Consider the following 21,663-nt stretch of genomic DNA (forward strand, 5'->3'; position numbering starts at 1 on the left):
AATGCAAGAGATGTTTCCCCATTTTCCCGCCAGAACGAACATTAGCTATAATTGTTTTACAAATATGTCTCACTATTGCCGTAATATTACTAAAGGAAAAATATAATTTAGCCTCCCACGATCGCGAACTTTTCAACCCAAAACCTCTTTCAACATTTTATAAGTAGGGGAAGGTGGTTGGTTGCCGGCACTGGTCGGTTGTCGGCACCCCGTCGTAGCTTTTAACAGAAAATAGATATTGTCATTTTGATATTTGTCATACCGTATACCGTATGACTCATACGTGTGCTATATAAGCACGATCTTGATATGATGGAAACGGTGAAATATCAAGGCAAATCATCAAATAAAACAATGTTAAAAATATTGATAAAATGTGTATAAACCTCATTACTATTGCCAAAGTAAATCTCGATATTTTTAGCCATAACACTCTCAATTCATATTTCGTAATTTTGAATGAGTTTTTGGGGGTGCCGATAACCGACCACCTTTTTTAGAATGGTATAAAACAACGGTTAACAAAATTGTTAATAAAAATTTTCCAATAGATGGAATAAATCAAAACTCTTCACCAGATATTAGCTTATGCCTATTGGTATGAAAATATCATCACATTGTGCAAATCTAGGAAAGTTATGAACTAAAACAAAAGGGTGCCGACGAGACCGTAAAGTACTTTCGTGCTGTGCGATTCTTCTCTCTCTTTGCTGAAGGCAGTTTTTAATATTACCCGAAGCTATTTTAATTTCAAGAGGAAGGGGGAGTCTCTAAATTCTCCACTTCCTTCTAAGAAACAAGGTTTCAAGACCGTCCTGCCGAGGCGCGGAAAAATAGAAGGAAGCTGGAGACTTCAGATATTCCTTCTAGCTCTAACATTAAAAATATTTCCTCTCCTATCGAACTGAGCAATCAGTTCGATTTGATTCATGACGAAATTGAGCAAATCGGATCTACCTCTAGCCCAGGTGATTCGATCCATGCGAAAAAGCAAAGGATTCCGCCAATGGTGGTATCTGTTGCCGAGTTTTCTGGCTTTAGTAATGAGATTTTGAGTAACCTTCAGGATGACTGTCGCGTTTTGCCGGGATCCTTTGACGATCGCAAGCGTCTTCTTCAGTATTTAACTGTGAAGCGGCATAAATTCTTCACGTACGACGACCAAACTAATTCTATTCACAGGGGTTAGACAAAAAGGTTGAGGTTGGGAAAAATTTTGTCGAAATTCAAATCAGCATAACTTTGCGTAGAATGATCCGATTTTGATAAAATTGGGACCATCGGGACTGCCTCGATGCAAAACCTTATATTGGATTTTGGTCGCCGGAGATGTTCCGGGTTTTCCAAGAGTATGTTGAAAATTAATATTTTCTTCTGCTTGTCATTTTAAGTGACGTTTACCGCCATCATGTTTTATGCTTTCCTCAGAAACTAGAACTAATATGCTGAACAATGCTGGCTGCATATTGAAATTCCGTTAGGCATACGCCGACATATGGCCATTTTCGTGAAAACGGTCACTTTCGCAGAACACCCGGAACCTGTTAAAAATAGGCCAGAGAGTATAACTGCCCTCAAAATGTATTTTTATTAAAGATCCTATATTCATCGTCTTGGGAAAACAAGAATTTTGACACCCATATATGCATAGTTCCAGATGGTGCCAAAACCGACCCCTCTTGGAAGGCCCTTGGAACCTGCTATAAGGGTAACAGTGAACACTATCATTCTGGAAATGTTTCTGTAATCATCATCCCACAAAGCCATGAAGTTAGATACTCATATTTGCATTATTCCGATCTCATCTCATTCCGATTTCATCATGTTTCCGGAACCGTTTTCACGGAAATATCTATGCGTAGTTTTGATGGATTCTCGATCTACATCCACCATTGGTCAGCATATTAGTTCTAGTTTTTGAAGAAAGTATAAAACATGATGAAAATAAACGTCACATAAAATGACAAGTAGTGAAAAAAATGCATCTTGAACATACCCTCGGAAAACCCGGAAGGACCAATATCAGAATTTGCCAGGGGACAGCGTACTAGATGAGTGTCCACTTCTGATGGTCCAATCTTTTGTCTAACCCCTGTAGTTTACTTTGACAAAAGTGGACTAAATAATATGAAAAGTTTGGAAAAGACCTGCATTATGTCCCATGTCCGTGTTTCATGGAAACATTTCCGCAGGCCTGGGGGAAATTCCCAAAACCCCAGTGTCGTAAGCGCCAAAAGTGGGTTCACGGAACTAAACATTGCCACATGGATGCTAAATGCATGATTTGTGGTGGAACCTCCCACGCCAAGAACGCCTGTCCTGCGAGAGAAGATTCCAATAAATTTAAATGCGCCAATGACCCAGGGTTTCGTGGCGAGAAAGCTTAAAAAAGAAATAAAGGAAAATAATAGGAATCCGGTTTGAGTCTTGGTCACGGCTAAAGAGCAATTCTCTGTGAGATAATGATTTTTTTCGAGATTTCAGTTTTGTATATTTTGATCTCCTTGAATTTCGCATATACATCCTTTGTGATCATAAAACATAATCAATATTTTTTTATTTTTTGATATGTTGTAGCAGATAATATAATATGTATTTTTTTGCACTATGAGTCATAATGGAGAAATGATGGCCAAAAATGTTATATATTTTTTTTATTCAGTCGTTTTTTTTAAGATAGACAAAAAAATCTTTACTCGTTTTTACCAACTTGATTTTATGGAAGTAGGGGTAATGACAGCTTTGCAGGTTTTGTTCTATTATTGGCAGGGGTTTTTTTATGACTGATTATGCTCAAATTTGGCCCAAACGTTCTTTGCATATCAAAGAATATTGTGGCCAAATTTCATAAAATTCGGTTGACAAAAACCCCCCTGACAATAATAGAACAAAACCTGCCAAAGCCGTCTGTTCCCCTACGTAAATTTTTTTTATGGAAGTACGTATTTTTTTTACTGAGTGCTACCGTTTCTAAGATATAGCGGTTATAAGATAAAATTATATCGATTTTTTAAATTTTCAGTCGTTTTCGAATGTTTTTGGATTCTATTCAACCTAGAATCAAATTTTACGGAGCCATTGATATTTATTGACAAATGCTAGTAATGGAACAGTGGTTGGCCATTTTCATGGTATAAGGTTGTGGAAAATATGCTTTACATAGAAAAAACAAATAATTTGTTTCGGAGACGAGCCACCCTCGGGCAACAATAAAACAATAAAAAATAAATAATAGTAATAATTTGTTGAAAAATTGATTTGAAAAAAAAAATGAAACTAAAAAAAATACAAAGACGGATCATCCCCGAAACGTATATATCATATAATGATATATGATATTTCAATCAAACGCTATCCTGTTATAGTTGGCAAGTATAACATAAATTGAATTTTATTCAAGTGACAACGACAAACAGATAACGAGCCTTGGCTGTGCATATGCACAGCATATGTTTCGAAATGGACAAATTGATATGAAATTTGCGAAAAAGAATCCACGTGTCTTGGAGGGACTCGAACCCTCAACCTCCTACTCTCTAGATAGGCGTGATAACCCCTACACAACAAGACCACTTAAAGGTCACGTTTGCGGAAAAGCCATCAGAATCTGAGTACCAACCTCCACCGCGGTTAGCTCTCTTTTTACAAATTGAATATCTTTTGGATGCTTGATTTGTCCAATCTCCACATGTGCTTTACTGTTGTATATCCACAGTCAAGCGAGTGCACATTGTTTATTAAACGAGAGGATCGCACTCCATGCCGCCTAGCAACGGGCTGGTATAGAATGCGAATCAATCGCACTCTGCTGTGCCATAGGCTTGCTTGGCTAAAGCATTTGTGTAGGGGTGTAGGGGTTATCACGCCTATCTAGAGAGTAGGAGGTTGAGGGTTCGAGTCCCTCCAAGACACGTGGATTCTTTTTCGCAAATTTCATATCAATTTGTCCATTTCGAAACATATGCTGTGCATATGCACAGCCAAGATATTTAACAAAAAAATGGTTTTCGTACGGCCGAGTTGCCGAATAATATGCAATTAATTGTAATCAAGTGTCGGTCTTCCACCATCATTAGTCGTCTGAGTACACGCGACCGCTTACGTAAGGCAATCAAACTCATCAAATGCTTTAGCCAAGCAAGCCTATGGCACAGCAGAGTGCGATTGATTCGCATTCTATACCAGCCCGCCCAGCCCGTTGCTGGGCGGCATGGAGTGCGATCCTCTCGTTTAATAAACAATGTGGATTTTCAATGCCTGGGAATAACAAAGAATCATTTAATAATATGCAACTCGGCCATACGAAAATCATTTTTTGTTAACACGTACGTCCCCAACCCCCATTTTACGACAAAACTCAAAATTCAAAACTACGCAGCTCAGCCAAATTCTAACGGATTTTCAAGCAATCATCTGGAATCGATCACAAAATTCCTATAGTTGTAGGAACCGAAGTCAATTTATGTCCAATGGTCATGGTTCAGGATATATTCCGGGGAGTACCGGGGTAACCTCCCTCCCGAAAAAAATGGTCACTGGCAGATCGGCTTCGAAATCCATCGTGCGACATGTCAAACTTCATGATTTTGCGAAACAAGTACACTGGAGTATATTTTGGCGATTTTCGATCGAATTGGCCACCCTCCGGGTACTTCCAGGGCCTGGTTCCCTTTGGGAAGTGGCCAATTTTCATTCAATCTTGGAACCCATCTTGCGACATATTAAACTTCATGATTTTGCAAAACAAGTACATTTCGGCGATTTTCGATCGAATTGGCCATCCTCCAGGTACTTCCAGAGCCTGGTTCCCTTGGGGAAGTGGCCAATCTTCATTCGCTCTTGGAACCCATCTGGCGACATATCAAACTTCCTGATTTTGCAAAACAAGTACACTGGAGTACATTTCGGCGATTTTCGATCGAATTGGCCACCCTCCGGGTACTTCCAGGACCTGGTTCCCTTGGGGAAGTGGTCAATTTTCATTCAATCTTGGAACCCATCTTGCGACATATCAAACTTCATGATTGTGCAAAACAAGTACACTGGAATACATTTCGGCGATTTTCGATCGAATTGGCCACCCTCCAGGTACTTCCAGGGCCTGGTTCCCTTGGGAAAGTGGCCAATTTTCGTTCAATCTTGGAACCCATCTTGCGACATATAAAACTTCATGATTTTGCAAAACAAGTACACTGGAGTACATTTCGGCGATTTTCGATCGAATTGGCCACCCTCCGGATACTTCCAGGGCCTGGTTCCCTTGGGGACGTGGCCAAATTTCGTTCAATTGTAGTGGTCGCAGTGCCGCGGCTGTTCCTGGAGGATTTTGCAACGGATGGCTTACGCGCCACCTCCGAAGAGGACCACCCGTCGTGTTAGTTTGCCCGGCTATAGACTGGTTAATGAACCAGTCCGGAAATTGTTCAACACACCAGGAACACGAGTAACCGACCACCCACACTCAAATTGTCTAACCCACGATACCGACAGCCAAACTCTTACAATCCTGACCAACGAAACCCAGCACACTCCCAAATCCTATCACGTGTCCACGGTATAAAGTTATCATCACTGGTAACAATCTTCCCACCCCATCTTTCCCTCTCGCTTCGAAAGACGAACAATTCGGATCAACATACGCGGGCAGACAATACTAACGCGAAACGTGAAATACCCTTCAGACTCTCTCAATCACATCTGTCTAACTAGGAACTACAATTTACAGAAACAAAAAACAGTTTATTTCGATAGGACATTTTTATAATTCGCTTCAAATCACATCTCTGGGCCGGCCTACTTAGTCCCCTTCACTTCCCTAGCTTGTGCGGTCTTCTACTCTTTCTCTACTTCTAGCGCTTTTCGGTATCACTTGTCTTGCATGCGACGACTTATTCTAATTGGCCATTTCGGCCACTGCGATGGACTCCGACTGGAGCTTCCGACGGTTCGCCTATTTTCGCTGACTACAGCACACTCGGAGCCGCGAACGGGTCCGGAAAAAAGAAGGTTCGGAAACACTTACGGTTCGGGCCGACTCAATCGGCCGGGGTTTGACTGGGGGTCGCCGGTTGGAGTGCAGTTAGACGGTTGCTACTCCCTTCCGCCTTCGTCAAGGCGGGGAACCTTGAGTCCAGAGCGTGGCAAGGGTTGGCGATGGCGACGAGCAATGGTGATGGCGTGCAGGCGGTGGCTTTGTCGTCTAGGCTGTTCAAAAATAAAGACAGCGAAGGTCGTTGACCGCACAGATAGGTCATTGACACAATTAGACTACACTAATGACACTCAATTCTGGGTCTGGTTACCTTTAACACACAAGACAGTCGCACAGCTCACAAAAACTCTACCGCACAATTTACAACTAGGCTAGCCTATACGGGGAACACAGAAAAGATTAATTAGCCTGTCGAACACTTCACGTTTAAATTCACGAACCAATTACACCACGGAACAAACTAAAGGATCGCGCCCTTCTTTCACCACGGTCAGGATCAAAGTGAACGAGTCGATTGCAAATAATCCTCAGATTAACGTTCTTTGGCAATGTAACCGGAAATTGAAGCGCGACGGATTACGTTGACCCTGATTGTAAGAGATAGATTGTAAACATCTCTCACTCATATTCCCGATTGCAAGTCGAACCCTTTCTCATTGCTCGGACTTTATGTAACGGTGTCACGAATGGTGATCCGCTTCAAAGGCGCTTATGCGTTTCAGGCGTAGCAACTAACCTCTTCACGCAACGTTCTATTTAAATTGCATGCAAGTCTGCACCAGCTACACGGTTCGTTTTAATTGGTATTCCATGTTGTGTTGTATCGAAATTTACGAATTTGAATTAGGTCTAGAATAATTATTAACATTTAACAAAGAAGTATATATTTACAGTTTTAGATATTTATATTTACAAATTTAGAAACTTAATTTACAAAGAATTCCAAAACCAATATTGACTACCGTTACACAATCTTGGAATCCATCTTGCGACATGTCAAACTTCATGATTTTGCAAATCAAGTACAGTGGAGTACATTTCAGCGATTTTCGATCGAATTGGTCACCCTCCGGGTACTTCCAGGGCCTGGTTCCCTTGGGGAAGTAGCCAATTTTCGTTCAATCTTGGAACCCATTTTGCAAACTTCATGATTTTGCAAAACAAGTACACTGGAGTCCACTTTCGGTGATTTTCGATCGAATTGGCCACCCTCCGGGTACTTCCAGGGCCTGGTTCCATTGGGGAAATGGCCAATTTTCATTCGCTCTTGGAACCCATCTTGCGACACATCAAACTTCATGATTTTGCAAAACAAGTACACTGGAGTACATTTCGGCGATTTTCGATCGAATTGGCCACCCTCCGGCACTATAGGATTTCGGGCGGTCATTAATCGAAAATGTCATGTCTTCCGAATTATTTTAAAATATTTTCTCTCCATTGTCAATACTCTAATTAAGAGAAATTCTGAATTTGAAGTCTCTAGGTGCACTAGTTCCAAAGATATAAGGTGGCAAAGTCAGAAATGGGTAAAAAAGTTAGCAAATTTTCTGAAAAAATATTTTATTTTCAACTATTTATTGAAATATTTTTTAAATGTTTTTTCTTCAATGTTAATACATCATTACAAAGGTTATTGTATAAGCTTTTAAATGGTGTGCAAAAACTAATGGTTACACTGTGAAAAAAATTGAAAAAATGCGGAAGCAATATTTTTTCCAAAAACGACGCTATTTTCAACTTTGATAGTGAAGAACTTTTTTCCTCAGGAATCCCCGGGTTCTTTTATGATACACATCAAGGACAAAGCTTCGACTAAAATGTCCTGAAAGAATTTCTTGCCAGTATTTGCAATTAACAGAGTTAAGTCACTCTGATTTTTTTTTCATTTGTTTTTTACCGTGTTTTGCCTCTCTCGTACTCCAAGGTTAATGCTCATTCCAAAAACGAATGTTTGATAGAAGGCCCGGAGACCCCTAGTGGTATATATCAACTAACTCAGCGCGAAGAATTGAGGTGATGTCTGTATGTGTGTGCATGCGCGTCTGTATGTATGTGCGCAAAAGAACGCAATCGCCATTTAGACACTTATTTGTGTCCGATTTTCTCGCAACAAGTTTCATTCGACGGGAAATCTAGTCCCATCGTTTCCTATTGAAAATGGGTCAGACTGAACTATGCGCTCAAAGGGTATGGTCAAAATACATTTATTGGTAATAACTTCGACTTTATTTATAACCATTTGAGCTCATTTAATTAACTTTTCAAAGGAGTAAATGAATAAAACCCCCAATGCAATGCAGCACAACGGTAACGGAAGGATTTAACAGTTCGCTCATATATTTCCTGTCAAATTTTACCGTTTCCGTCGCCATTCCGCTGAAATGCGTTTGGGGCTTGAGTGGTTTGAGTCATTCTCTAAACCTAATTTTCTGAGCTATTCATTAGCTACTGATGGAGAACTAAATATGAGATTTCATAATATGTAAATATTTATAAATCTCCTGGAATCAATAATTCCCGACATGTTTATTGCAAAAGTAAAGACGAACAATATCTTAGTTAGAACGGAGCGTATGAAATTCCTGCTAGTGTTCATGAATGTCTGGCTAATGGTAGGGAAATATTTATTCACTCATCTACACTTTGAGGTTCACTGGCTGAACAACCAGCGGAAAGTCAATATAAACAGTTGAAGAAATTTAGAACTCATAATGCAAGAAAATGATCAAGAGAGGCAAATGTTGACATTTTCCTTCGTGCCTTACATGAATCAGATCCATTTTAAGCTCGATTTGGATAACGAGGAGACGTTGGAAAAAAACTTTTCACTTAGTTATTCTTATGCCATGCGTAATTTTGTAATATTTGAAGATTTTCAAAAGTTCTTTATCTTCTAATACTTTAGATGAATTTATCTCATCTTCCATCGTTGATGGAATTGAAGAAAATATCATTGAAGACTTAAACCTTGACACAGAAAAAGAATGATGCTGTATATAACTTGTAGAAATCATGAAAACAAATCAAAAGTAATTCAAATAGTGTTGTTATTTAAATTAAAAGAATTTTGCTTTTCGGAAGAATGGAGCATTCTTACATTCCACAATGAATGTCCACATTTCTTGAGAATATATTAACCTCATTTTTTGAATAACTTGTACACGTAAAAATGTCATGGGATTGCGATTTCTAATTTGCTAATACCCTTTTTCAAAAGTTATTTTCAATTCTGATTATTTGATTAACATTTAATGCTTTATGATCCTTCAGATCCTAGTACTTTGTCAAACAAATTGTTCTAAATACAAATTGTGAGGCATGAGAGTGAGAACAAAAAATATCACGGAATGTCATGAAATTAATGTCATTTAACATGATCGCCGCCATAATGTCCATAAATTGCTGAACTTAGTTTTTGTACAGCCCCTTCCTTCTCCTTAAGAAAACGCACGAAATTTCAACTTCCCAAATAGGTTTGCTTTGTCACGTTAATCGAACCTATGAAAAAAATAATTACGTAATTCATAGACGATCCCCAAAGGGGGGGGGTTGGAAATTGTATATTCATGCTATTTCGACCATACACAGCTAAAACTAAGTGGAAAATCACTTTAAAAGTCCAATTTTATTTTTGACCGCTCGCTTGTATGGGGATCCCCCATAGTGTCCGGGTACTTCCAGGTAGGCCTGTGCGCTGATTGAAATTTTACCGGCAGTGGCGTGATAGATCATTTTCAGGCAGCGGCGGCGGCGTAACGCCGTTGGTGATCAGCGGTGGCGTGGATCCGCGTGAACCAGTTTCCAGCGCCAAAATTTCTTCAAAAGTTCGTCAAGGAATTCTTCCAGAAGTTCTTCCACTAAATTTTTTAAAAGATCGTCAAGAAATTCCTTTGGACATTCCTCCGTAAGCGCCTCTGGGAAGTTCCTCCTGAAACTCCTCCCGGATTTCGCCTGGAAGTTCCTTCAGGAATTCCTCCAGGAATTCATCTGGAATTTCCTCCAGGAATTCCTTCGGAAGTTCCTCTACCAATTCCTCCGGAAGTTCCTCCTGGAATTCCTCCGGAAGTTCCTCCAGGAATTCCTCCGGAAGTTCCTCCAGGAATTCCTCCGGAAGTTCCTCCAGGAATTCCTCCGGAAGTTCCTCCAGGAATTCCTCCGGAACTCCGAGTAAAAAAATCTTCTATATGTTCATTTTAAATACTTTTAAATTCTACGTTTTCGTCAAAACTTCAAAATTTCTTTAAAAGCTTATCCTGTGTTTCGCTCAGAAGCATTCCAGTTAATTCTTTTTTTCTGAATTTTCAACAAGGAAATCTTTGTAAAAGTTTTGTTTTTAGAATTCCCATGGGAACTCTTTGTTTTTTGTTAAATGTCTTGGCTGTGCATAGATATCAGTCGTTTGAGCACACGCGACTGCTGCGTAGAACAGTTACACTCCTCAAATGCTTTGGCCAAGCAGGTCTTTGTGATTGATTCACACTCTATACAAATTCGCCCAGCCAGTTGCTGCGGGCATAGTGTGTGAAGTTCTCGATAATCAGCAATGTGGGCTTGCATGACTGTGGATATTAGAGTGGGGCGTCAATTTTTCAATCAATGGTTTTTCGAAACCACTCTGGGTCCTGAACAACTGTGCAGAATTTGGGACCGATTGGTTGCTTCCTCGCTTTCCGCATAACGTTTGAAGTTTGTATGGAAATTAGTATGGGAGAACGTATATTTTTGCATTTCTATTACTAGACGTTTCAGTTCATCGTAAACCAAATGGCACATTGCGTTAAAGTATAACCCAAAGGATGCCGAAAAACTTTGCTGAAGATGGCACGTTGCTGGAACGTCCACGATGAAAGTTATAACGCTTCGAAGATTGAGTATTCAAACCATATGCAAAACCCAGAATAATCCACCTAGCGTTGGTGGTGCCTTTCTCGCATTTACCACACAGCCAACCACAGTGGAGGTTGGAGCTCGGATTCTGATGGCTTTTCCGCAAACGTGACCTTTAAGTTTGCTTGTTGTGTAGGGTTATCGTAGAGTAGGAGGTTGAGTTTTAGAGTTCCTCCAAAACACGTGGATTCTTTTTCACAAATTGCATATCAATTTGTATTTGTCCATTCGAAACATATTTAACACGTACGTCCCCAACCCCCATTTTACGACAAAACTCAAAATTCAAAACCATGCAGCTCAGCCAATTTCTAACGGATTTTCAAGCAACCTTCTGGAATCGATCACAAAATACCTATAGTTTTAGGAACCGAAGTCAATTTTTGTGCAATGGCCATGGTTCCGGATATATTCCGGGGAGTACTGGGGTTACCTCCCTCCCGAAAAAAATGGTCACTGGCAGATCGGCTTCGAAATCCATCGTGCGACATGTCAAACTTCATGATTTTGCAAAACAAGTACACAAGATCGAATTGGCCACCCTCCGGGTACTTCCAGGGCCTGGTTCCCTTGGGGAAGTGGCCAATTTTCGTTCAATCTTGCAACACATCTTGCGACATGTCAAACTTCATGATTTTGCAAATTAAGTACAGTGGATTACATTTCGGCGATTTTCGATCGAATTGGTCACCCTCCGGGTACTTCCAGGACCTGGTTCCCTTGGGGAAGTGGCCAATTCTCATCCGCTCTTGGAACCCATCTTGCGACATATCAAACTTCATGATTTTGCAAATTAAGTACAGTGGAGTACATTTCGGCGATTTTCGGTCGAATTGGTCACCTTCCGGGTACTTCCAGGTAGGCCTGTGCGCTGATTGAAATTTTACAGGCAGTGGCGTGATAGATCATTTTCAGGCAGTGGCGGCGTCACGCCGTTGGTGATCAGCGGTGGCGTGGATCGACGTGAACCAGTTTCAAGCGCCAAAATTTCTTCAAAAGTTCGTCAAGAAATTCTTCCAGAAGTTCCTCCACTAGATTTTTGTAAAGATCGTCAAGAAATTCCTTTGGACATTCCTCCGTAAGTGCCTCTGGGAAGATCCTCCAGAAACTCCTCCCGGATTTCGCCTGGAAGTTCCTTCAGGAATTCCTCCAGGAATTCATCTGGAAGTTCCTCCAGGAATTCCTCCGGAGGTTCCTCCGGGAATTCCTCCGGAAGTTTCTCCAGGAATTCCTCCGGAAGTTCCTCCAGGAATTCCTCCGGAAGTTCCTCCAGGAATTCCTCCGGAAGATCCTCCAGGTATTCCTCCGGAAGCTCCTCCAAGAATTCCTCCGAAAGTTCCTCCAGGAGTTCCTCCGAAAGTTCCTCCAGGAGTTCCTCCGGAAGTTCCTCTAGGAATTCCTTCGGAAGTTCCTCCAGCAATTCCTTCGGAAGTTCCTCCAGCAATTCCTTCGGAAGTTCCTCCAGGAATTCCTTCGGAAGTTCCTCCAGGAATTCCTCCGGAAGTTAATCCAGGATTTCCTCCGGAAGTTCCTCCAGGAATTCCTCCGGAAGTTCCTCCAGGAATTCCTCCGGAAGTTCCTCCAGGAATTCCTCCGGAAGTTCCTCCAGGAATTCCTCCGGAAGTTCCTCCAGGAATTCCTCCGGAAGTTCCTCCAGGAATTCCTCCGGAAGTTCCTCCAGGAATTCCTCCGGAAGATCCTCCAGGTATTCCTCCGGAAGCTCCTCCAAGAATTCCTCCGAAAGTTCCCCCAGGAGTTCCTCCGGAAGTTCCTCTAGGAATTCCTTCGGAAGTTCCTCCAGCAATTCCTTCGGAAGTTCCTCCAGGAATTCCTTCGGAAGTTCCTCCAGGAATTCCCCCGGAAGTTCCTCTAGGAATTCCTCCGGAAGTTAATCCAGGATTTCCTCCGGAAGTTCCTCCAGGAATTCCTCCGGAAGTTCCTCCAGGAATTCCTCCGGAAGTTCCTCCAGGAATTCCTCCGGAAGTTCCTCCAGGAATTCCTCCGGAAGTTCCTCCAGGAATTCCTCCGGAAGTTCCTCCAGGAATTCCTCCGGAAGTTCCTCCAGGAATTCCTCCGGAAGTTCCTCCAGGAATTCCTCCGGAAGTTCCTCCAGGAATTCCTCCGGAAGTTTCTCCAGGAATTCCTCCGGAAGTTCCTCCAGGAATTCCTCCGGAAGTTCCTCCAGGAATTCCTCCGGAAGTTCCTCCAGGAATTCCTCCGGGACTTCCTCCGGAAGTTCCTCCAGGAATTCCTCCGGAAGTTCCTCCAGGAATTCCTCAGGAAGTTCCTCCAGAAATTGCTCCGGAAGTTCCTCTAGAAATTATTCCGGAAATACCACTAGGAAATCCTCCAGAAATTCCTGGAATTTCAGGTGGCCAATTCCAGTTTTACGAGGAATTCCTGGAGGAACTTCCGGAGAAATTCTTGGAGGAACTTCCAAAGAAATTCCTGGAGGAACTTCCGGAAGAGTTCATGGAGAAACTTCCGGAGGAATTCCTGGAGAAACTTCCGGAGGAATTCCCGGAGGAACCTCCGGAGGAATTCCTGGAGGAACTTCCAGATGAATTCCTGGAGGAATTCCTGAAGGAACTTCCAGGCGAAATCCGGGAGGAGTTTCTGGAGGATCTTCCCAGAGGCACTTACGGAGGAATGTCCAAAGGAATTTCTTGACGATATTTAAAAAATCTAGTGGAGGAACTTCTGGAAGAATTCCTTGACGAACTTTTGAAAAAAATTTGGCGCTTGAAACTGGTTCACGCCGATCCACGCCACCGCTGATCACCAACGGCGTGACGCCGCCACTGGTTGAAAATGATCTATCACGCCACTGCCTGTAAAATTTCAATCAGCGCACAGGCCTACCTGGAAGTACCCGGATGGTGATCAATTCGATCGAAAATCGCCGAAATGTACTCCAGTGTACTTGTTTTGCAAAATCATGAAGTTTGATATGTCGCAAGATGGGTTCCAAGAGCGGATGAAAATTGGCCACTTCCCCAAGGGAACCAGGCCCTGGAAGTACCCGGAGGGTGGCCAATTCGATCGAAAATCGCCGAAATGTAATCCACTGTACTTAATTTGCAAAATCATGAAGTTTGACATGTCGCAAGATGTGTTGCAAGAGTGAACGAAAATTGGCCACTTCCCCAAGGGAACCAGGCCCTGGAAGTACCCGGAGGGTGGCCAATTCGATATTGTGTACTTGTTTTGCAAAATCATGAAGTTTGACATGTCGCACGATGGATTTCGAAGCCGATCTGCCAGTGACCATTTTTTTCGGGAGGGAGGTAACCCCAGTACTCCCCGGAATATATCCGGAACCATGGCCATTGCACAAAAATTGACTTCGGTTCCTAAAACTATAGGTATTTTGTGATCGATTCCAGAAGGTTGCTTGAAAATCCGTTAGAAATTGGCTGAGCTGCATGGTTTTGAATTTTGAGTTTTGTCGTAAAATGGGGGTTGGGGACGTACGTGTTAAATATGTTTCGGAATGGACAAATACAAATTGATATGCAATTTGTGAAAAAGAATCCACGTGTTTTGGAGGAACTCTAAAACTCAACCTCCTACTCTCTAAATAGTCACGATAACCCCTACACAACAAGCAAACTTAAAGGTCACGTTTGCGGAAAAGCCATCAGAATCCGAGCTCCAACCTCCACTGTGGTTGGCTGTGTGGTAAATGCGAGAAAGGCACCACCAACGCTAGGTGGATTATTCTGGGTTTTGCATATGGTTTGAATACTCAATCTTCGAAGCGTTATAACTTTCTTCGTGGACGTTCCAGCAACGTGCCATCTTCAGCAAAGTTTTTCGGCATCCTTTGGGTTATACTTTAACGCAATGTGCCATTTGGTTTACGATGAACTGAAACGTCTAGTAATAGAAATGCAAAAATATACGTTCTCCCATACTAATTTCCATACAAACTTCAAACGTTATGCGGAAAGCGAGGAAGCAACCAATCGGTCCCAAATTCGGCACAGTTGTTCAGGACCCAGAGTGGTTTCGAAAAACCATTGATTTGAAAAAATGACCATGACGCCCCACTCTAATATCCACAGTCATGCAAGCCCACATTGCTGATTATCGAGAACTTCACACACTATGCCCGCAGCAACTGGCTGGGCGAATTTGTATAGAGTGTGAATCAATCACAAAGACCTGCTTGGCCAAAGCATTTGAGGAGTGTAACTGTTCTACGCAGCAGTCGCGTGTGCTCAAACGACTGATATCTATGCACAGCCAAGACATTTAACAAAAAACAAAGAGTTCCCATGGGAATTCTAAAAACAAAACAAAGATTTCCTTGTTGAAAATTCAGAAAAAAAGAATTAACTGGAAAGTTTCTGGGCGAAACACAGGATAAGCTGTCGAAGAAATTTTGAAGTTTTGACGAAAACGTAGAATTTAAAAGTATTTCCAATGGACATATAGAAGATTTTTTTCCTCGGAGTTGGTACTAAACATTTTTTCGAGAAACTTTCGTACTTTTAAAGAAATTCACTCAAGATCCCTCTTCCATACACATTTCTGGCTATAAAATTTCGACTTTTTTGCACGCATATAAACAAGATGTTAGCAGCGATGGAAAGCAATCCAGCCAGCCACTGCTTTTGATTCTTTGCTTTAATACGGTCAATAGCCATCCAGAGTTACACTCAATCCAAACAAAATAATTGCAGCATACCAATCATACATTCTCACCTTGGTGTCCTTCGTATCTACACAGTTGGCAATCAGCGGGGCCGTCCCATTCGAGCTCAGTCCGCCATTCGGCCCCGCTTGCGCCACATTCAGCTGCTGCTGATGATGGAGCCCTGGGGCACCGGAGGTCGGCGACGACGGGGACGATTTGAGTTCCTTCTTTTCGACGATGAAATGTTTCAAGTCTAGGTCAGTGCCCGCATTTCCGCCGCCGCTATTGGCACTATTTCCCGTTCGGTGATTGTTGCTACTGCTACTGCTGTTGGTACTGTTGGCGAGGTGATTGTTATTGACGCGATCGTCAATTAAATTATTCCCATTGCCGATGATGGCTCCGGTGTCGACGGAAATGCTATTATTGTTATTGCCGCTGTTCACACTGGATTTGTGTGGAAATTCGATTCGCTCGTGGCCATTGTGGGTGGCGGCGGTGGAGTTGTTGGTGCTGCTGCCGTTGCCGGTTGGGGGGCTGGTGGTGCTGTTGTTTGCGTTTCCAGTGGCGTTCTGGTGATATGTTTTCTGGTTTTGATTGTGATGATGATGGTGATGCTGCTGGTGATGTGTTTGAATCTGCTGTTGATGCTGTTGTTGTTGTTGTTGTTGCTGCTGCTGCTGCTGATGGTGATTGTAGTCCAATATAGTAGCATTTCCGTTGGCTTGCAATGGGGTGAAGGTAACGGTCAATTGGGTGTTTCCGGCGGCGGCAAGGATTCCACGTTCATTGAGTGAACGAAGTTGATCGATTGACCGATGGAACTGAGAGTAATCACCAGCGGCGGCGATTTCGCCGATCAGTGGCGAGTTGTGATAGTCCAATCCCCCACCGGGACGGGAATACTCGACGATGCGCCCCTCCAGTTTGATATGGTTGAACACTGCTTGAGTATGTGCACGGAAATGTGGATTGATAATCAATATGTCTTCAAGCTGATATTAACTTCTTTTCAATGTGATTCACTTATGGCAATTTTTGAAATTTTGAGCATTTTTGTGATTTGCCAATGGAGTGTGCGACTAAAATTATTGTTTGGCTTCTGTTTCAATAAAAAGATATCTCTATGAATCCTAAGAAATAATTGCTCAATTATTGTTTTTGCTTTTTTGTGCTTGTTGTATGTGAAAGTTTCTCATCTCTATGACAATTAGGTTTACTTTTATTCCGATGGATATGTTACTTTTGGAGATTTTTTTTGTAGGTTTTAAAGTTTAAATAATTTAAAACGATTCCAGTTTCAAATCGAATTTTGTCGAGTCAAGTACGAGACACTGAAGACGACCTTACAGTTGATGTAATGTAAAATTATTACAAGGTGGTGAAATTAAATGGAATTATGCTAAACTCGTCTTATGGCAGTGAAAACATTCCACTAAAAAAGAGCTAAATAATTTCTTGAAAATGGCAAAAAAAGAGCTAAATAATTTTCTCGATTTTTTTTACAATTTTACAATTTTACTCACGTTCAACGTATATCGCATCATTGCGTATATATGCATCATTGATCGCAACCAGATGCGCTATCCCGGGTAGAAGCCGTGATATTGATAACAAAACATGAAATCAAGACAACATTTTCAAAACGACTTATCTGCTTTTGTAAACAAAGATTCAAACGACGATTTAACGAATCTGATAGCTCTTCCACGCAAACCAACACCACCAATAGATAGGTGAAGGTTTCCGCTACCTGTTGATGGTGTTGGTTTGGGTGTGAGAGCTATCAGATTCGTCAAATCGTCGTTTGAATCTTTGTTTACAAAAGCGAATAAGTCGTTTTGAAAATTTTGTCTTGATATAAACTTGACAAAATTGTTTTAAGGCCGAAAGTCATTAGGCGATTCTATCACAAACGTCCGAATGACATACGCTCGAATTCCATTCTCTCGAATGACACACGCCCGAATGTAACAGATGCCCGAGCAATATTCGCCTGAGAGATCAAACACCCGAAAAGACCAATTGCCCGAAAGGACTACACGCTAAATGGAACTTTGGAATTGGAAACACAGCCGAACAAAATATTATTCCAAAAAGAATATATTTCCATTAAAGTTTAATGATGCATATAACTACTTAGCTTAATCAAAAAATAAATGATAGCATTTAGATTGATTTACAAATGTTGCATTTGTTCGGATTAGGGTACAAAAGTATGAGTGTCATGTCGTTCTTACGCTAGCACAAACCACAAAAATACTTGACTTGACTATAGCTTCTACCCTTGAAACACAAAGGAACAAAAGGTCGGAGTTACAAAAACATTACTGGGACACAAGGTTGAAAGTACGAGAAAAATATTATACTCTATAATCACAGTGATGAAAATGTTGATTTGACTAAATAATTCTAAAGAACAGGCCATGTTTGAAAGAATGCAACTCTCCAAATTAGTGGATTGAACATTTTGTCCTAATTATCTTTTTGTAATTTCGAAGGTATTTTATACCCTTATGCATCGATCCAGGCAAATGAGGATTTAGAAGTAAGAGCTACTATTAGGCTAATGCAATTTGATCAAGGTAGAACATTATTGGCATAATGCAGATTAGCATGGAAGCATAATTCTGCCTTTGCGGCTTAGACTGTTCTTTAGTGACGTTTGTTATGCCCAACGATCGACGTATATTATATATTCTCTTCATAAAGCTCGAATTAGTGCAGCAAATGCGAAGAGTAAATGGAATAATTTAATTTCCCATGTGCATTATTCCAGATAAATAGTAATTAAGGTGGAATAAGCAAATATTCATGTTTTGCGCGATGTCAATCGAAGATCAACCCATCAACTTAACGATTGGACACATACAGTCACTCTCAAAATTGAGCGTACAGTATGGATTAGTTGAATACATTCGAAAATTTCAAAGGAAATTAAATGGTTAGCTCAGTTGTTTTTAATGCATTTCAATATTCATCCCTTCCTTTAATGTATGCGTACATAAAATTGTTTAAATTTTTTCTCTAAAGCTCATTCATTTGAAAATAATCTCAAAATACGCCTGTTAGATGTGACAAAATTGAGCGTACAGCTAATGTTTTTCTATAAAATTTCTTATTATAAACACGATTAATGTATTTTAATATTGTTTTTTCATGATTATAATTATTATAATAAACATCCGCTACTTTAACCGGTGCTTTAACATTCAATGTTTTGAAATTAAACCAAGTTTTGGTCAAAATGGCGAACAAGTGAGAGGTAAGAACATTGCTATTCAACAATTCAATGCCTGTGGGCAAAATAAATGCTTTAATTTGTATGTTTCACCGGCATCGTATCTTATATATGATAGATAATCGAAATCGAGCGAGACATACGATTAATTTGTCAAAATTCAGTCGGTAAATGATGAAAACAGATGTAAACATACAGAGAAAACGACAAATGTTAGAAATGACATAATTCAAATTTAGTATGTCTTTAACTTAAATTTGTTTCAAAGCTCGATTATTGTCCCAGGTCTATCATTAAGAGTAATATTATTGAATCCAATCATTCACAGTCAAATTCTAAAAGTACAAGGTGCATGTTAAGGTACCGAACATAAAAACAGCTTTTCAATCCCGCAGAGCACTTTTGATTGAATATTGAAAAGATAGCTTAAAATCGTAATTTCATAATCAAATTTGGATTGAACTCCACGGTCTGTTACCATAAGGGATACAATTGGATGATTTCCATGTAGCGAGTAAAAATAAACTTTTTTAAGAGTTCGGCAGCTTATTTAGTGATATCTTGGTGAATTTAAATGATTCAACCAAATTTGTTCCTACGGTGACTGAGTCTTCAAATATAAAATGACATCTTATAATGTATCCGTGCGCTGCTCTTTTATTAATATTATTATTAATGAGTGCCCTGAGCTTATAAGCTACCTATACATCGACTTTTAAATAAAGTTATACTTAATTTGAAATATGCCGTTCCCAACATTTGTCGTTTTCTTTGTATATTTACATCTGTTTTCATCATTTGCCGACTGAATTTTCCCAAATTTATCGTATGTCTCGCTCGATTTCGATTATCTATCATATATAAGACACGATGCCGGTGAAATCCATATCTTAAAGCATATATTATGCCCATCAGCATTGAATTGTTAAATAGCATTTGAATCGAGTGGTGTGCACCCGAAAACGCGAGCACTTTTAATCTTGGATTCCGTCAGGAGTGATCTTAAGTAGCGGATGTTTATTATTATAAATATAATCATGAAAAAACAATATTAAAATACATTAATCCTATTTATAATAAGAAATTTTATAGAAAAACATTAGCTGTGCGCTCAATTTTGTCACATCCAATAGACGTATTTTGAGATTATTTTCAAATAAATGAACTTTAGAGAAAAAATTTCAACAATTTTATGTACGCATACATTGAAGGAAGGGATGAATATTGAAATGCATTAAAAACAACCGAGCCAACAATTAAATTTCCCTTGGAATTTTCGAATATATTCATCTAATCCATGCTGTACGCTCAATTTTGAGAGTGACTGTAACATAAGTGGATCTTCGAACAAAATCCAATCCAAAAGTTGACCCTCTTTTGATGAGCCAAAACTGTTATAATTATAATTATTCCACTATCTATAGGAACGGGAACATCGTTCTGTCATTTTCAAGCGTAAACAAATATCATATGATCAGAAAATTATAACACTTTTTTCCAAGACTACAAAGAGCAAGATCTGTAGCCAAAGTATAATGATATTTATTTTTCTATCATCAATTTTTTATATTGTTTTTAAAAATTACGGATTGCATCCAAAAGAAGGTCTCTCCTACACGCCCGTTTCAAATCACTCAGAGACTGAGTGAAATTGTGTTGCCGTCTCTTTTTTTCTCACGGAAATCTTACTCAATTTTCGTAAAAAGTGGAACTACTCAAAATTTGAGTAGTTCCACTTTTTACGAAACTTGAGTAACTTTTCCGTGGGAAAAAAAGAGACGGCAATACAATTTCACTCAGTCTCTGAGTGATTTGAAACGGGTGTGTATGCTGTTACTAATTTATATTAGATGAAATCTGATTTGATTTATTTGTAGGGTAAACTTCTGTTTTCAGGCGTTTTTGATGAAATGTTCGTCTTTTATCCATTTTAGCTTATTTATCATACGAAAATAAAATTCCTCTAAAATTGATATAATATTTTCGAGTCAGCATGGTAAAAATCTAGATTTTATTCAACATGTGTAGAAAAGTATATTCCTTAGAACTGTTCTACATTAGGAACGAATCTTTATATACGCAGTCTTCGGTTTTTTTTCGAAAGGATGACGAGGGATACACCAATGTTTATCTAAGATGCGCAACAATCACAAAATAGATAGATTAGAAGCAACATTATAAATTATCAATCGTACGAAAGCAAACTCGCTTATCATAATGCAGGAGAGCATCGCAACTGTGAGGTGTTTCCAATTTGGATATCATATTTAATGAAAATGTGATGATTCAACATTGAAATCAAGATAATCTTTATCATATTAATGTCATCTCTATTCATGGCATTCTTTTCATTATTAGAACATTGCTTTTATGTTGATAGTATTCCGAATACTCTTTACCATGATGTGACCAGACGTCCGTTTCGCGGGACGCTGCATTTTTCAACTTCTTTTTACAATTTTATTACAATTCATACAGCCTTACAAATATTTTTGGGCCAAAATCTATGCTAAATGCACTTTTGGAGGATCCATTTTCAAGCCAGTGACGCAATCCAGATAGGCGTCCCGCGTGTCGCAGGATGCTTGCTGGTCACATTACTCTACCAAAAGTAGAGCAATTTCAACGACATGTAAACAGGAAACAGAAAACACCAAAACTGTGCATTGAACATTTAAATGAGGGTAAATCCAGGTGAGGCATCACCTTTTTAAAAATCGATATTTCTTCAAAATAATCCGATGAATGAAACTCTAATTGCTGTTATTGATAGTTTAAGGAAACATAGTGTAGCAGACTTTTGAAAGACAAAAATTCGGTTACATACATGTTAGAAAAAAAGTCAAATTCGGGTGCGATGCCACACCACTGGGAAAGACGCCACACATGGGAAATGTT

The 21,663-nt window shown here is 40.0% G+C and overlaps 1 protein-coding gene and 1 long non-coding RNA gene across 3 annotated transcripts in view; both read right to left on the bottom strand.

The window, feature by feature from the left end:
- The window catches only part of LOC134227610 (zinc finger protein rotund), a 571,062-nt gene that overhangs the window by 11,358 nt on the left and 538,041 nt on the right, over nucleotides 1-21,663 (bottom strand). The gene's annotated exons all lie outside the window — the stretch shown is intronic.
- LOC134227615 (uncharacterized) lies at nucleotides 5,987-6,599 on the bottom strand. Its single transcript, XR_009983709.1, has 3 exons — nucleotides 6,433-6,599; nucleotides 6,303-6,368; nucleotides 5,987-6,204 (listed from the first exon to the last, which is right to left on the bottom strand). It is a non-coding gene; the product is annotated as an uncharacterized LOC134227615 (long non-coding RNA).

Source organism: Armigeres subalbatus, chromosome 3 (assembly GCF_024139115.2).
Source record: "Armigeres subalbatus isolate Guangzhou_Male chromosome 3, GZ_Asu_2, whole genome shotgun sequence".
Lineage (NCBI taxonomy): Eukaryota > Metazoa > Arthropoda > Insecta > Diptera > Culicidae > Armigeres > Armigeres subalbatus.